The 18,637-nt window shown below is 38.4% G+C and overlaps 1 protein-coding gene across 1 annotated transcript in view; it reads right to left on the bottom strand.

Moving 5' to 3' along the window:
• Positions 1-18,637, bottom strand: part of DIO2 (iodothyronine deiodinase 2) — a 134,762-nt gene that overhangs the window by 45,169 nt on the left and 70,956 nt on the right.

Raw genomic sequence — 18,637 nt, 5'->3', positions numbered from 1 at the left:
TTGTCTCAACCTGAACTGCAGCTCTGGAATACTACTTGTCGAAGGTGCCAAGAAGAGGGACAACTTTAGCTGTTACAGAAAACTGAACATTATCATAGAATGATTATTATATAGTCATTTTTACAAATGCGAAGCAAAAGGCAGAATCTGTAGTTACTGTTAAGAAAGAATTGGTGTTATCAGCCAACCAACTCTAACGCAAGGAATGCTGTAGCCCACTGATCAGAATCTCCTTGTTATTGCTTTTGCAAACTATGTGTCAGGCCCTACGACACACTTAGAAATGTCTTCTTTTTTTGAGCCTGAGCCCACTGGTCATGGAGGAGTTAATCATGTTTGTAAAGCTTAAAACTTCACAGTCTCATTTGTTTCTTTTTGTTCAACAGAAAAAAGCCTTGAGAAAGTTTGACTGACACTTATGATAATTACATTCTGAGATTAAAATAATTTAGGGCTGCGAAAGGTTGAAAATTTATCCACCGTATTGGACCTCACGTGATTATGACTTCCTTCATATCATTTTAGTCGTGGGTTGAAATCCATTTGATGTGAATGTAATAGTCATTTTAATGGATATTGTTAATTCCTTGTTTTCAGCACTGGAGATAAAGGGGAATTTAATTAAATTCATTGTGTGAGCACTTATCGGGGTACAAAGGTTCACAGAATTATTTTTCTGGCATGACATGTAAGGAACTCAGCAAAAAGCAGGGAAGAGCAGTGTCAGAGCGTAGCTGGCGTTAGAAGTCGGGCCAGTTTCATCTCCCCTGTAGATGACACAAAGGTCTCAAACCAACATTAAAACGGGGTGCCATGAAGCTATAGTTTTCATAAGGGACCAGCAAGATGTAGCAGCACTGTTTTCTTTCTTCTTCAAACCTGTCGGGGCTCTTTAAGGTCAGAGTTTAAGTTTCCCCAAAAGCCTCAATGGAGATTCAAAGCTTAGGTCCCATAACAGTCAACTAGAAATATGGTAAGAAATGGCAAGAGCTTTTGTCCCACGAGTTTCACCTCCTGTGCCAGTTCTGAAGACCAGAAGAACAGCTCTCCCTGGGGTTTTTAGGACACTCTGGGTTACAATCCCATCCAAAGGCCATCATTGGCCTGGATACAAAGCAGCTATGACATCATGGAGGGTAGCATTCAGGGAATCAAAGGCCCACCAAGAAATGCTGAGATGGCGAGTTTATTTTGGTAGAAAAAAAAAGCCTGAATTATTTATTCTGTAAAATTTTTACAAAGTATTATTGATTGACCATCTCTTTTGGGGTCATTAAGCCAAGAACCTCTGCCCTCAACTTGCTCTTCAGAAACATTTGTCATAAATGTCTCAGTGTTGTTAGACTACATTCAAACAGCATAATCATTAAACATAGAAATATGTTGGGAGCTTCCACTGGGAAAAAATAGTTCTAAGCATTTCTAACCAGTTTAATAGCAAATGAACTCTACAATAAATGAACCCACTACACTCTTACCTAATCTCTAAAGCTTTGAGTTAGGATGCTAAAATTAAATTATGCAATAGGCATATTTATTCACATATGCACACATAATGTGGATTTTCTAATCATTTTCTCTGGAATTACATGTGATTTTCTTTTCTTTTCATATTATAATGATATACAAAGGAATTACATGTGATTTTCTTTTATTTTCGTATGACTATATTATAATGATAATGACTGTGCATTACTTTAAAAATCTGCAAACGCCTTGAAAAATTGAAAAAGTAACTAAGTAACATATATTAAGGTCTCTCTTTGTGTGGACCTGTGTGCCTGTGTGTGTATTACTTTTCCCCAACCAAACCCAGGTGGATGAAAAAGGGTCACATACTAAATCCGAGAAGCTCAGGGAGGCCTGCATGGCGGCCTTACAAACCCAGAGCCTGAAAGTAACCCCATGGGGTGGTCTGAACATAAACATTCCTAACTAAAAGAAGACATGGAAGGTAGTCATGCCCTAGGCCTATACTTTCTTGACACAGGCCAACCTTTACCTTTGCAATTGTCTATTGTCTTTGTGCACCTAGGGTAACATACCTTTGAAATGGTAGGGTGCTTTCTTTTCCAGACCCCTCAGTGCACAGCCGAGGCACCAGAGCACAGGGCCACACTGTGGCCTTTTTGCCCACACGCCATCTCCGTGTACCGTAAATGTTTACTATCCTGTACCCACCAATGCAAAAGATACGTGTGTTTTACTTTTTATCCAATCTCAGAGGTTCCCCCACTTTGCTTTTTTTGCCTGCCTCCCTAATCTATCACCAATGGATTTCATATAACGCCCCTAACATCATTTCCTTTGATTCTAAAAATAAAAATAAAAACAAATTAATAAATGAACGAATGAAGCTGCAAAACTGCCATTCTCAGGAGCATTTTCTCAATCCGTTGAGATTTTGTTTCCTGGCAGTTGTCATCAGTTTGGCTCAAATAAACTCTTGAAAGATTTTTTCTTAGGCTGGCCCTTGTTTTGTCAACACCCAGTTCCTTCCACACCCGACATTTATCTTAATCTCTCCAAGATGCAGGAGTAGCTGGTGTGGGAAGAAATGTGCAAATGGTAACTACACCACCACACTCCCTACCCTTCCCAAAGTAAGTGGAAGGGGTAGCAGTTTTAAGACGCACTCTTCGGGGAATCAAGGGGCACCATTCCCCTCTCCTCTGCCCTCCAGCCGCTCACGTGAACTCCGTGACACTCTCCCTTTCGTGGTTAAACTCCCAAGGGGACTTCTTGCCTCAGCCTGCTGGCCACACATTTCTGTGTTTGTCATGTGGCTTCCACCTCCTGACCACTAATTTCTTAAAACTCTTCCCCCAAAAGTTACTACTGACTTCCTAATGGCCCAGTTAAAGAATCGTTTCTCTCTCGCCTCCTCCCCCGTGATTCTTCTGCTTTATCTGAGTTCCTTCTGCTCTTTGAAAACCAAAAGCAAACCGGTTTTATCCCTCGGCGCCCTTGTCGTTTCCCCCCCTTAATTCCAGTGTCTGCTACTGTCGCCTCCAACTTGAACAGCCACCCTTTCTTCCTTTCTTTCCATCACCAGGGCTCATCCCTTCCCTGGCTCTGCCTTTCCCTCCCACTCCCCATGTGCAAACCATTTCCAAGTCTGTTTCTAATCTTCGTCCCACTTTATTTTGGCAAACATTAATTACAAACCTGTTACATATTTGACACTGCGGGAGGCACTGGGTGTGGACCGAAAACAGAGTAATGCACAGAGGAGAAAGTGGCAGATTCTGCTTGAGCATCGTAAGGGGGAAGAGGGACGAGGCAAGGGCGAGATTTTGCATGTCCTCGTAGGCCACGTGCAAGAGTTTCGATTTTACTCACCCAGCAATTAGAAGAGAGTGGGGATTTTAAGCAGCAGAGTTGCATAAGACTAACATTTAAAACAAATTAGAAAACCTAAATAAATAAAGTCACCCAGTTAATAATAAATGGTAGAGCAAAAGATTAAATGCTGGGTCTGATGCCTGCCATTTGCAGAAAGTTTACAATCTCAGTCCAAGTCTGTTAGCATAATCTGAAAGGCATGGTCACCCCAGCTGGATTTTGGGTGTTCTCAGTTCAAATTCTCCTGCTTTTTGTTCAAACTCAGAGACTTAGCTGAGCATCCTGAGTGGCATAACTTTCTCTTTGCCATACGGAACCGTAGGGCTGACTGTCCAGTGAGGGGTGCCTTCTACATGAGCCTTTAGCAAAGGCAGGCTTGTCTGCCTTTCAACTCAGTGTCATCCCCCCGAATGACAACTGTGGTTTAACAAGGTGTTTGGGATGGTGCGGCTACTGTTAACATCAGGCCCATCGGTATTGCAGCTTACTAGAAACACATCTTAGCTAACCAAAGTCCGGCTAGGGAGGTGGAGCCCGATTGCCTACGTTCCAAATCCGACTTCACCATTTATTCGCTGTGTAACCCTGGGCTAAGAACTCTGAGCCTATTTTCTCATCTGTAAAATGGGGATGGTGATAATAATAACAGTTCCTAACTCATACACTTGTGAGGATTAAATGAACTATTAAATATAAAGTCCTTGCAACAGTACCTAGCACAGAATAAGTGCTGTATAAATGGTATCTGTTTACAATAGTTATGAAGGCATTCATAACGGGGGTGTTTCTTAGGAAAAAATGCATATATCTATTTGTAATCATTGTTTATAAAAACACTGGCCTTTGAAGGAAAAGTATCCAAAGCAGACAGACATGTTTTTTCATATGTCTGATGCAAGATGTACAGCTCGGGCTTGCCAGATGCTTCATGACCACTTGGGCGCCTCTGTCCCTACCTGAGAAGTAGAAAAGCCCAAGCGGGTGGAGTCTGTTGCCATCCAGAGCCTGTCGGAAGGTTCACCTCAAAGCGCCACCTCTGAAAACACAGTGCTGGCAGCATTTGAAAGCCACCCAGGTACCTTCTAAGTCTCTTTCTCGTGATGATCAACAGCCACCACTAAGGAACAGAGACAAACCCTAGAGACCATGTGGGATTGAACGCTGCCCTAAGGCAGTAAGTCCTCAGGCTTCTGGACTAGCTACTAGACAAGGCACCTGAATATTGACAGCTGGTCTCCACGCCTGATCCCTGCAACAGGGAATGCAGAGCTGATAGGAGAGGGCCCCCCGATCCTGTCGCGACATTGAAGGATGAAAGGCTCTGAATCCACTGCTTATATAAGTAGAAGGGGTTCCCCCGGTTTATCGCTGCCCTGTTTTGCCAGATGTTGAGATCTAGCCCAGGTGTCCTGGGTAATCTTCGTTGGGGTTGGGGAAGGGGTCGTCCTGAGGAAGGGAGGGAAAAGAATGCATAACTAAATACAAACACACAATTTTTACATATTACAGTTAAAAAAATTATCTAAAGAACAAGGAGGGAAAGATGCTGAGGTAAAAGAGACAGGCGATTCCCTTCCCAGGCTCACCCACGGCCTGGGCGAGGAAGGGGGAGATTAGAGACTGGCTGATAAGTCAAGTGCGAGACTCTGCTTCCTGCTTCGGGAGTCCAACCTCCAGCCCCCAATTTCAACTTCCTGCTTGGAATGTGGACATGAAATCTAGCATTACAGCTGCCTTGGGATTATACATATATTTCTGGCATAGGAATAGAGTAGATGGCAAGTACAGATTTTTGCACATTTAAAATATTTTCTAATTAAAAAAAAAAGTGTTTGGGAGGGGACTGAAGTACCATTACATGAAATATACCCATCAATTACAAGATGTTTCACAATCCCAAGAATAGTAACACAAGGGGGGGGAAGTCTGAAGTACAAGCAAGAAACACAGTGTTTGTGGGCTGCCTCAAGCACTGTAACAGTGAGCACAGCAACACCTAGAATTGTGTATCTTTTTAAATTAGTGTTTGGGTTTTTTTAGAGAAAGAGGCCTCGGCTCATTCCTCTTATTGCCTTTATGTCAGGCAGCTTCTTTCAAACATAGTTAAGTGGTGAATGAGTTTTCCTCATGGTTAATTTGGAAATCTGATACAAGTTACGGACAAAACATTGAGCTAAAAAAATCAGAACACGTATATTACAACATCTAGTCCAAACTAGAAACAGGTTGGAAAAGATGAGCTGGAAAATGCCGGAGGATTCAATTCCTTGTGTGATTTGTTGATTTTAAATTGGAAAACATGTTTTAAAAATTGCAGTCTTAATATTTTTAATTACTTATTTAGACCACAAAGCAACATATGTTTATTATATAAACTTTGGCACTCCAGACAAAGTTGAGGAAAAAATTAAAATCTTCCATAACATGTCAACCCAGATAATCATTGTTAACCTTTTGACACGTATGCTTCTATTTTTCATAGATTTATGTAAACTTAAATAAAATTGGAATTATACTTTATACATTGTTTTGTAAAATAACCTTTCATTTCAAAGTCTTAAACACTTACCTAAATTATTACTTTTCTAAATAATGATCTTTAATGGCTGCATGTAATCTGCTCTATGACTATATTCTAAATTACTCATTCAGTAACTCATTGTTGGTAATTTCAATTGTTTACAATTATAATAATGTTGCAATAAACGTCTTTGACATAATTTGGAAATATATCAGATTATTTCTTTAGACTAAGTACAAGGAAGGTGAGTTATTAGATCGAAGGGTATAAACATTTTTAAGATGAGATATATATTGCTAACTTGTGCCCATTAAGGTTGTACCAATTTGTCTTGCCACTAATGTCTAAATTGACTAAAAAACAAAATATAAATCTTTAAGTCAAAGCTAAATAGGAATTTCTGCTTCTAGCTAAAACCAAACAAGAAGAGGGCAAGAACAATAAAATTATAATAATTAAAAGAAGGAATCCTACCTTTTCTTAAATTAGTGAGTATATAAAATTTACATATTTATTCACAGGTTCATTCTAATGCTCTCTACACCTTTTCTAAAATCTCACGTAGCCCTTTAATAACATTATAGAGAATAACTCAGACACCCTTTAGAGTGAGAGAGAAGTGAGTTCAAGTCCTAGCTCCCTATTTGAAAATTGTGGGTGATTTACTTGAATTTTGTGAGATTAAATTCATTCATGTGTAAAATGAACATAACCAGGCACCTCAAGACTACTGGGAAGACCACCTGAGATAATGAATGGAAGTTGCCTAGCACAGTGCTTGGTTCTTAGTAGGTCTTCACTCCTAGAGAACCTTTCATCTTCTTTAAACATGTTCTATTCATGGCATTTTTTTTTAAACATGTAATGGGAATATGCTGGTAAGTTGTTGAATGAATCTAAAAAGTGTTATGCCCTTTTTTGTTGTTGTTAATTTGGTTCCTTTCAGCAGAAAATATTAAGAGATAGGCCATAAATCCTGACATGAATACTTAAAAGAAAGCTTTATTTGTTCACTGTTTTAAAATTTTTAAATGACCAAACTGGGGAAAAGCAGGATCTGTCCAGCAAATGCAAACTGCGCAGGCTAAATCTATTTAGGTTCCTCTTTCTCCACAGCATCTGGGTGCTTATAAAGGCTTTTTCCTCAAGGGACCCACCCACTAAAACAGACATTTTTGTCTCTTTGTTCTCATTTCTTTCACATGTTTTTCAGATCTTCTCTGATGAACAATCTTTCCCATAAAGCCCAGGCATCCTGATTTCTTCCTTTCTGCTCCATTTTGTGATTTAAATTCCATCAGGCAGTAGAGGTGGGGGGCCAAAGAGCTTATAATGAGAGACACTAAAGAATAAAGTGGTAGAGACTTGTCTGATACACTGATGAATAGCTGACATAATTGACTCAAGCATATAACAAAAGAAAGGCAGGGGAACTAAAAATGTGTGGGCACTGAAATGTGTCATAAAGGGGGGGATCAGCCCAGGGAGCCACAGAACCACCCTGTCTGAATATTAGAACATGGGTCAAGAAAGGAAAATAAGTGAATTTCCACCTTTTGCTCTGGAAGTTTCCTTTTCTTCCATTGTAAATAAATGAAGCTCTCACATTTTTGGAATCCTGATACAGAGAGTGAGTGTACATGTTGACTCATGTCATCTTGTCCGCATTCAGTGTTCACTGCAAAGTTACCCTCGTGGGTCAGCACCACTGAGGAAAGCCATGAAGTCACCAAATGTTCAGATTGGCCTCTGTAATGGCACAGGGTCGAATGTATATCGAGGGAGGATGCTGAGCTCTTCTATCCTTTAGATTTATAGGAAATTAAGGGATTTTTTTAAATAGAAAATTATTAGTTGTTGCTAGAGATGGAATGTTTGTTCTCCAGCCCCCCCCCCCCCAATTTGTACGTTGAATTCTAATCCCCAGTGTGATGGATAGTATGGGGAAATGGGGCCTTTGGGTGATAATGTGGTTTGGATAAGGTCCTGTGGGTGGAGCCTCAAGGATAGGATTAGTGCCCTTATAAATTCATGAAGTCCAGAGGAAGAAGAGAGCTGATTGTGAACAGGAGGCAGGACTTAGATTCTTCCCTGTAATATACAGGGTGCCTGTCGGTTTGTCTTCCACTAGCCTTAACTCCTTACAATTAAGGGCTGTACTTTGTTTCATCTCTCTTTCCTCAGTACCTAGAACATTGTCTACTTGGTTAATTACACTGTTGGAAAGAGGGAGTTATGACTCTAGAACACATCCCCATTATTAACACAGCTTCATGGCTCTTACATTTAAATACCCTGATACCAACAGTTTGGACTATTCACTATTTCCTCTCCAATGTCCTTTTAATTTAAATACAAAATGAATCACTTATATTTTTTAAGTAAATGAAATCATCTGTACAGTAGTCCAATATTTTAGACTACTGCCATTAGAGTATCTGCCATGAAAAGAAAAATCTCAAACTTATTTGGATAAAAATCTATGTATTTATAATGAGATATACAGAAAATTGTTGGTCCACTTTTTGAGCAGGTTTGTGAGAAGAGAAATTGAGTAAAGAAGACACTGTGAGCATTGTTTAAAAATAATAACAAGAAAGGGACATCTGTAATATTTTGAACAAAACAAAAAGCAAAAAATATCATACTATTAAAAAAATAATAACAATAGTAATAATAACAAGAGCTTCATTTCAGTAAAGTCTAGTTTGAGAAGGTGCCAGATATTTTGGAAGCAGAATTCACAAAAATTCATGACTAATCGGAAATAGGTAGAGAAAGGCATAAGGAGAATACATAAAGATGCATTAGGGTTCTCCAAAGGGATGGATGGATGGATGGATGGATGGATGGATGGATGGATGGATGGATGGATGGATGGAAAGATGGATATTATACAGAACTAGCTCATGCAATTATGAAAGCTGAGAAGTCCCAAGCTCTGGAGTTGGCAAGCTAGAAATCCAGGAGAGCCAATGTGCAATTCCAGTCCAAATGTTGGCGGGCTTGAGACTCAAGAAGAGCTGATTTTGGGGCCAGAAAAGACCAATGTGCAGGTCAAGCAGTTGGCCAGGAGAAGTTCCCTCTTACTCAGCTTTTTTGTTCTCTTCAGGTCTCCAATTGATTGGATGAAGTCCACCCACATTAGGGATGGCAATCTGCTTTACTCGGTCTACCAAATCAAATGTTCATCTCATCCAGAAACATTCTCACAGACACACTCAGAATAATGTTTGGCCAAATGTCTGGGCACCCCTGTGGCCCAGTCAAGTAGACACATAAAATTACCCATTACACAGGATTCCTTCATTTAACAAATATGCAGTCAGTGTGTTAAATGTCTAGTCCGTGTTTGGAATAAATCTTTCTGTCAACATCCCTGTAATAACTGAGTTTTCATCTTTCATCAAAGTATTTTAAAAATAAAGTGATCTTAGAAATTATGTTGTCCAGTGGAATCATTTATACAGGTAAGAAAAACAAGGTCCAGAGATACTAAGTGCTTCGCTCTAAGCAACATAATTTTACTGGAAAAGGCAGAAGTAAGACTAGAGCCAAAGTCAAGAGCAAAGCTCTTTCCATTATACTGCGCAGTTCTCCATTTCCTTCTCAGTATTTGAATGTGAATCTCAATCCCAGAAGGGAAAAGAAATGAAGAGATACACATATAGCCTTGTGGGGTGTTTATCTTGTTACAGACACATACACACAAGCATTTATGAACACAGGGAGAGATAAAAGCTTTATTATAGCTTCCAAGCAATAGTAAAACACTTTTTAGATATAAGAGACAGGATTCCCTTAGATAAAAATGTATCCTTTCTAGTTTTTTATCCATTAGAGAAAAGTATAATAAAACACCCAATTTCTATTCCTGAATCAAGCATTTCAGGAGTTTAATTTTTCTTGCTAGCATCCAAGTAACCCAATGATGTTCACCTAAAAATAGGGGCAAAAGGTATTAAATTCATCAGCATATAAATGACTTTCCTAGATGTAAAGATGGATCATAGCAAAAGATATCCATGATTTCAAATGTTATTACTTGCCAAGGAAAAATAAATAAAGTCAAGTTTTTCACACTATCACTTACAATCTATTTCACAGAACTGTTCTTGATGTTATCATTTTCTGTTTTATGATTTCCCCCCAGAGAAACTAACTTTAAAATGATGTGTGTAACTCAATATTCTTCAGATTCTTAACACATTTCTTTTCTCATTGTTGCTTTAAACAATGCTGTTAGCAACAACAACAACAAAAATCATTGGTAATTGACCCACACCAACTGAGTCAAAGTGGCACCAGCTCCGAGTGAATTTAACAAATCTGTCATCTACTTTCCATTTCACAGGAAATGTGATGGAATCACGAAGACAGATTATAGTAGGAATAAATGCCAGCAAATGCTTGCATACTCTAGCTGCTTTAATTTTAGTGCACAGATAGTTCTGGACTATTATTTTATGATCTCTCATGAACTGTTAATGAAAAGCATGTGAGCAATTAAAAATCCCTCATAAATTGAGCAAAATTTAATTGCTTATTTACTCATTCAACCATTTACTCTACAAACATCTATTGTTAGTCTAACAAGGGCCTGATGCTAAGCCTGGTACTATATTTTGGAAGCTGAATTCATAAAACTTAATAACCAATTGGATATGAGCAGAGAAAGATAAATTGTATGCATAATATATGCTCCTACCTTTAAGAAAGGCACAGTGTATGGGGAGGCCTAAGCAAATAACAGAGTCCAGGGTTATTACAATAACCTATAAAAGCAAGGTGAGAGAGTAACTACGTGCCTGACAAAAGTCAAAGCGGCTACTCAAAGGAGATGACACCTGAGGCCTATCTTTTTCCAGCAGTGAAGAGGGATGAGGTTATTACTGAGAGTGTGACAAATAGGACAAGGCCTGGAGGTATAAAATAACAATATAGTTTTTGTTGAACACTAAGAAAGTTTGTTCAAAAAGAAAATAGTGTGTGTGGTGAAGGAGACTGAAGTTTCGCCTCCCCAAAATGTGGCTTTCGGGATTTTGATTTTTAAGCTGGTTGTTAAGAAACAAAAGGCTCAGAAAGAACCTCGGACCCTCCCCATTTCCTGTCTAAGAGATTAGGGTGGAAAAGCCTGCTGCAGGAAGGGAATTTTAGGATGTTCATCTTAGCATTAGAGAGGAAGAGTAGCAAGGATCCTGGCAGGGGCCTATTAGATTCCCCACTCTGTCCCATTGTTTCTGGTTGCCTAGAAAGAATTGGTTTGCCACATGTTCAGCTCTGAAAATTGCCTATTTCCCCTTCAAATCTCAGACCCCTGCCTCCCTCTTTTCACCTTCGTTCAAAATGGCATATAAACCTCAACTGTCCATTGCCCTTTTGGGTTTTCATATTCTATGGACCCCAAAATATTTTTTTGTATAATATCTTGGACATTTTTTCCTGTTAATCTGTCTGTGCAAATTTGATTTTTAAACCAGGTATAAGAACGTAGAAGGGAGGAGAAAATTTCTTTTTTTTTTTAGGTCCACATTTCGGAATGAAGGATGGGACTGGAAAGGTAGGTTGGGGCTAATCTATATGTTGTGCTGATTCATTTAAATATATTTCTTCACCAGTGAAGTCAACACTGAAAGGTTTTATACTGCAATGCGAATAGATCAATGATGGCTTCTTGAAAACAGTAGAAGGCGGAATTAAAGAGAGATGTGAGTCAATGATAATAGTTAGGCAGATACTATAACAACTCAGGAAAAAATTATGAGCATCTGAAATAAACAATGGAGCTGAAGGAATGAGAGTTAGATGTACAGTTGATCCTACTTCCAGTGTCTGCATTCGCAAGCGTGCCAACTCACTAAGAATTTTTGGTAAACCCCAAATATATACATGTGTCACTTGTAGTCATATGCAGACATGCACAGAATGGTGAAAAATCTGAGTTGCTCAACGTGCATATTCCCAGCTGAGGTCAGGCAAGGCAATGTTCTGCTTTCCTGTCTGTTTTCATACTGAAACCAAGTGTCCTTGCCACGGTCTCTTTAGTGCCATGTTTTTCACATCTCTGTCATTTTTTTGGTGATTTCACTGTTTAAAATGGCCCCCAAATAGTGCTCCTAAGTGTATGAAGGCTGCGATGTGCCTTATGGAGAAAATACGTGTGTCAGATTACTTTATTCAGGCATGAATTATACTGCTATTTGTTGGCTATGATTCTAATGGTAATGGATCAACAATATATTTTGATTAAGGTGTCTGTAAACCAAACACCCAAAACAAGGTTATGCATTAATCACTCGATAAAAATGTCATCATGACCAGAGGCTCATGGGAACCTAACCCTATATTTCCCCTGGGAGCAATGATTCACTATTCACCAATTTATTGCTCCAAGTGACTTTGCGGAACATAACTACTGTGAATAATAAACTTGACTTTATTTTAGAATTTATAGGATTCGGTGGCTGGCTGGATGTGGGGGAGAAAGAAGAAGTCAAGAATAAACATTCATCTTCTCATTTGAGTATCTAAGAAGATGGTAATGCTTTTACCTAAAATAGGGAAAATGGGAGATGGCATTCAAAGAATTGACATTGACTTACATTTTGAATAGGCTGAATCTGAATATGTTCAGTCCTAAGAATATAAAGGTAAAAATATTTGGAAAGCTTTTGGGCATAAAGGTGTGGGACTTGAGGGTGAGGTTTGAATTGGTGATGTAGACTAGAGTCAGTAATATGGAGACTATTATAGTCAAGAGAATGAATGAGTCACAGGAGGAAAGATATGTAGTAAGAAGAGAAGTGGGGTTGAGGAAGACCAGTTCTCCCTGCAAGAGTAAGCAGAAAGAGGTCAGAAGAGGATCCCATAAATAAGTAATAATTTAAAGGAGAATCAGGGAAAAGGGAGAAACAGAAGCCAAGGAAAGGGTTGCTCAAAAAGGAGCAGACTGAGGGCTCTAGGAGATGAGAGAGAGAGGGAGTGAGGAGAGAGAGGGGGAGGAAACCATTGGATCTTCTAAGTAGGAGGCCTTTGGTGACATTAGGGGGAGGAACTCCAGGAAAATTGGCAGGTTAGATGCCAGACTGCAATGGTAGGAGGAGGTAAGGAGGCTGATCCATCAGCAAAAAAGTAGAGGCAATTTGTTCTTTCAAAGAATTTGTCAGTAAAGGAAATAAGAAAAGTAAGTGCTCAGCTTGAGGATTAGGTACAAAAAGAAGAGAGGAGTTCATAGGGTTTGCCTCCTGTGATTATCTGGAAGTTTTAAGTAAAATAAATGTATCCCTCTATCAAAGATATCTAAAAAACTGGATTTAAATTACTATTGTTTAAAATTTATCTTTAGCGTTGAAAGAAATACAGATGTCCCCTTTTTCCCCCCATTGACCCCTTCTATGCCTTACCCACCCACCACCCCAGGCCATTAATTTTATTTTTTAATTATAACAATTACCAGAAGCTTAAATTGACATTTATTGTTCATTCAGTCAGTCATTCAACAAATTTTACTGGCACCTTACTGTGTCCGGCATTAATCTAGACTCTGGGGATATAGCAGTGAACAAAACAGAAAAGTCCCTGTCCCTGGGAAGATGACATTCTAGCATACCATGGCTGCCAGAAAGAGACATGGCACTACCCAGGTCTAATGTAAGCCTGGAGATGATCTATGGAACTCAGAAAATTAACATGGAATGAAATAAAAAATAGAGTGTCTTCTAGAATCATATTAGGAATAGGAATGGAGTTTCTCAAAAATCACAGTAAGGAATAACAAGAATGGCCTTAACTATAACAAATAAAAATAGCAACTGATGAGCACTGTGGCAGGTTTTTGGTGAATGGAATGGCAGGGAATGTTGACTCACTATCTGCTCAATTGAAAACTATAAAGTATAATTTTCAACTGGTACACGGTCTTTTGAAATATCAACTATGTATTATATTATTTTGGTAAACACCCATCTAGTTAAAGACCTAAAGGGCATCCTTTTATGCCCTACAAGGATACCTAAATAATAAGAAACGATGGTTCTTGTTTCAAAATAAGAGAGATTTACCCATCCTACCATGGCATGGCTCTGGGCTTGAATTCTAGTGTAAACATGAAAATGTATCCTCAATCTCTAAATTGCTTGTCCCTAAAGTGACAGCTGAGACACAAGACTGACAGACCTGCTAATGGATTTTGTAACACGGTTAAGTATCTAAAAACACATTACTAATAGTGTAATGCTGTTTGGCAGTTATAGCAATGCATAATGATGCTTAATTGATTTGTAGAAACTTAAATCGATTTGCACATGTTATCAACCTATATAAATAAGTTGATAGGCAAATAATTGTTTTGTTTAGAATCAGGTAGTTTTAATCCTAGGAATCTCTGAAGATTAAAGTGTTACCAAACATTTTCTTAATTAATTCATTAGCTACTCATTTTGAATTTGTGATAGATGAGAGACTTAAACAAAGGGGAGATGGTACATTAAGTCACTAATATGCACGGTGCTGTAAATTTTATGTTTGGCTAGAAAAAAATAAGTTTTGATTTTTTTTATCAATCCTTAAACAATTAATGTATTATGAATTGTTCTTATCCATTCACTTTTTTAGAAATTTAGCAAATTCCTACATGACCTCTGACAAATACTTTAGTGACCAATTGTGTAGTATATACTCAGAAGATATAAAATTAAAATTTTAATACTAATAATTTAACCTTATATGACTCTCTCAATAAATCTGAATTAGTAAGATTTAACATGATTTTTATCTAGCTGCTAGTTAATAGGCCCTATTTTTCTATACATCCTGGAATCTACTAGATACATAGTTAACTTTTATTAGTTAATATCAGTAATTTTACTCATTTGAGATCTCAAACTATTTTGACTTTCCATTTTCAAAGAAGCAGACTGTCCAAATCACTTATATTAGTAAGGCAGTTTTCAAAATAACTCAAAATCATTAAGCTAGATTTTTAACTCTGCAGAGACAATCATTAATTTTTTAATACCAGGACATGGGAATCTTGATGCTTACCGGAGCTTTTGAAGTGTTTGCCAGGAAAACAAAAGTGGAACCCGGACAAAAAATCTACTATTTTATTTATGGATAAAAATGTAAATGAAGAATTTTGATGTAAGGTAAAAGAATAAAGAGAATTGTGTGTTGTTGTTTTTTAACATGAGCATCAACCTACCCAAAGGCAACGACATCTAGACACACATGGCAGAGGCCACTGAGAAACCATTTAAAAAATGATACGAATTGATATGGCTACACTTACTACCAGGACAGGTAAAATGAAAAGACAGAAAAATAACAAAATTGGTGAGGCTAATGAAGATGCAGAGCGATCAGAACTCACACGCACAACTAGTGGTGTGGAAATTGGTACAACTATTTTGGAAAACTGCTTGACAGTATCTACTAAATCTGAATAGATGCTTACCCCACGGCTAAGCAGTTCTTCTCCCAGGTATAAACTCAACAGAAAGGTATCCATATGTTCACACACAAAAATGCACTATAATATCCACAGAAGCACACTTCATAACTGCTCCAAATGGGATACTCCTCAAATGCCCATCAGTTGTGAAATGGGTAAATAAATTACAGGATACTCACACAATAAAATACTACATGACAATGAGAAGGAACTACCTACAACTACAGGCAATATGGGTGACTCTTACAGAACAAAAAACAAACGAAATAAGCTAGTGAAAAAAGCCAGAGACCAAAGAGAATATATTGTATTATTCTATTTGTATCCAATAAAAAGGAACAACAGGAAAATCTAACCTATGTTCTTAGAAGCCAGGATAGTGGTTAGGCACGCAGCTGGGTACTGGTTGCAAAGAGTTACATGGAGGGGGCTGGTTTCTGGTATGGGGGTCAGGTTCTACTGCGTAATCTGGGTGATGGTTATGCAAATGAGCTCAAGTTGATGAGAATTCATCAAGCTATATAATTAATATAATTATGATCCGTGAGAGTTTTTAAAATGGGAATTTTTAGAGCAGTTTTAGGTTCACAGAGAAACTGAGGGGAAGGTAGAGAGATTTCTCATATAGCTCCTGATCCCACATATGCATAGCCCCCCCCCATTAGCAACATCCCCCACCCATGCGTGTGGTACTTTTTCACAACTGATGAGCACGCATGGACACATCATTGCCACCCAAAGCTCACAGTTTACATTAGGGTTCACTCTTGGCACATTCTGTGGGTTGTGACAAATGCAGAATGACAAGTATCTATCATTGCAATATCATATAAAATAGTGTCACTGCCTGAAACATCCTGTGCTCAGCTTATCCATCCCTCCCTTTTCCCAGCCCCTGGCAACCACAGGTCTCTTTACTGTCCCCACAGTTTTGCCTCTTCTAGGACGCCATATAGTTAGAGTCGTACAGTATGCAGCCTTTTCAGATGCGCTTCTTTCACTTAGCAACATGCATTTAAGGTTCCTCCCCGTCTTTTCATGGAATGAGAGCTCGTTTCTTCTCAGTGCTGAACGATACTCTGTTGTCTGGATGCTTTGCAGTTGATCCATTTACATACTGAAGGACGTCTCGATTGCTTCCGAGTTTTGGCAATTATGAAAAAAGCTGCTATAAACACCCTTGTGCAGGTTTTTCTGTGGAAATACGTTTCAGTTCTTTGGGATAAATACCGAGGTGTATGATTGCTGGATTATGTGGTTAAGAGTATACTTAGTTTTGTAAGAAATGGTCAAATTGTCTTCCATAGTGACCATACCATTTTGAATACCTCCCAGCAATGAATGAGAGTTCTTGTTGCTTCATCTCCTTACCAGCATTTGGGGTCAGAGCTCTGGATTTTTACCCTTATACTTATTTGTTTTTAAATATATCTTTATTGATTTCAGAAAGAGGAAAGGAGGGGGAGAGAGAGATACAAACATCAATGATGAGAGAGTCACTGATCGGCTGCCTAGCCCGCAACCCGGGCATGTGCCCTGACCCGGAATCGAACCCGGATCTCCTGGATCCTAGGTCGATGCTCAACCACTGAGCCACACCCGGCCGGGCTACCCTTATACTTAAATTGGTGCATAGTGATATCTTACTTTTGTTTCAATTTGCATGTCACTGATGATATATAATGTGGAGCATCTTTTTATATGGCATTTGTCATCTGTCTTTTTCTTCATTTTGTTTTATTTTATTATTTTATTTTATATTTTTTCCATCACCTTTTATCCCTACTATGCATATTTTATTTGGTGAAATGTCTTGTAAGGTCTTTCACAGGTTTTTAAATCAAGTTATTAATTTTCTTATTGTTGAGTTTTAAGAGTTCTCTGTATATTTGGGAAATCTTTATCAAATATATCTTTTGCAAATATTTTCTCCCAGACTTATCTTCTCTTGCTCGGGAATCTCCGTATTTTTCAGTGCTCACATTATGTCATTTATTTTATATTTAGCAGTTTACCATAGTTATTGTGACACATAGTCGTATACATGACACAAAATTTAACATTTAACCTTTTTTAACGGTACAGTTTGGTGGCAGTAAGCACATTCAGACTGTTATACAACCATCTCCACCACCCATCTTCAGAAATGTTCCATCATCCCAAACTGAAACTCTGTGCCCATTATAGAATTACTCCCCACCCCCTTTGCCTTCCAGTCCCTGGCAACCACTATTCTACTCTCTGTCTCTAAGAATTTGACCAGTCTAAGTATCTTATATAAGTGGAATCATAATATATTTGTCCTTTTGTGTCTGATTAATTTCACTTAGCATAATGTTTTCCAGGTTCATCCATGTAATAACATGTGTCTTAATTTTATTTCTTTTGAAGGCTGAGTAATATTTCATGGCATGTCATCATTTTTAACTGTCATCTAAATGATCATTACATCAAAGCCATCAGGCCAAAATCCTTGGCCAACCAGCTGATAGCTTGTAAAATACCATGAGCAAGTTGGCCCAAATCCTGTCTAGATGATGTACATGGTCACCTCCATGATATTATTTAAGGGAACTTAGAGTGTTTCCTGTGCCTGCAAATGTCTCCCTTTCACACTTCTGACATGTTATTTAAAATTCTACACAGGCTATTTCTAAATTCAAAAATTCCTGAAAAGGAATAACTTAAGATGATAACATCTTAGGGTGGTTTAAATGTATTGCTTTCTTTTATGGCAGGAAAGACCTTAAGAGGAAAGGAAAGGAAACATATTTCTGTTTCTAGTACGTTATTACATTGTGTCATTGCATGCTCATATCAGCTCCATAAAGTAGGACTGATAACCCTCCTCCCGAATGTGAGGAAATAGAGACTCAGACAGGTTCAGCAACTGGGACCAGACAAACAACTTCAGTGTGGGAAACTGGATTTCATTTTCAGGTCTGTGCTTTCTTAGTAAACCATGCTGCCTACCAGGAAGAGAGAGAATTCATGAGAGAAGAAAAAAAGAAAGAGCATACCAAAGAAAAACCCTATCAACTTTCTAATTTTGTCCAAAGTTGGCCTCGGTTGTCAACCCCAACTGATATATTTCACTTGAAGTTATTCTTAATCATGAAATGACTGATGTGAAACACATCAAATTAACTCTATTATTTAGACTATACTGTGGTTCATTTAGGGAAGTCCTCTGTCTCTGGCTATTATGCCCACAGTGACTCACTCCACAGATTGCTTTTTCCCCCTAAGGATAAGAGAACACACCAGGCTTACATTTGGTAAGTCATTTCAGTGTTCGAAATCCTTGCTCTCAGGAATCC

This window comes from Miniopterus natalensis, chromosome 1 (assembly GCF_054644295.1).
Source record: "Miniopterus natalensis isolate mMinNat1 chromosome 1, mMinNat1.hap1, whole genome shotgun sequence".
In the NCBI taxonomy this organism is placed as follows: Eukaryota; Metazoa; Chordata; class Mammalia; order Chiroptera; family Miniopteridae; genus Miniopterus; species Miniopterus natalensis.
This window is presented reverse-complemented; position numbering and strand designations above follow the sequence as displayed.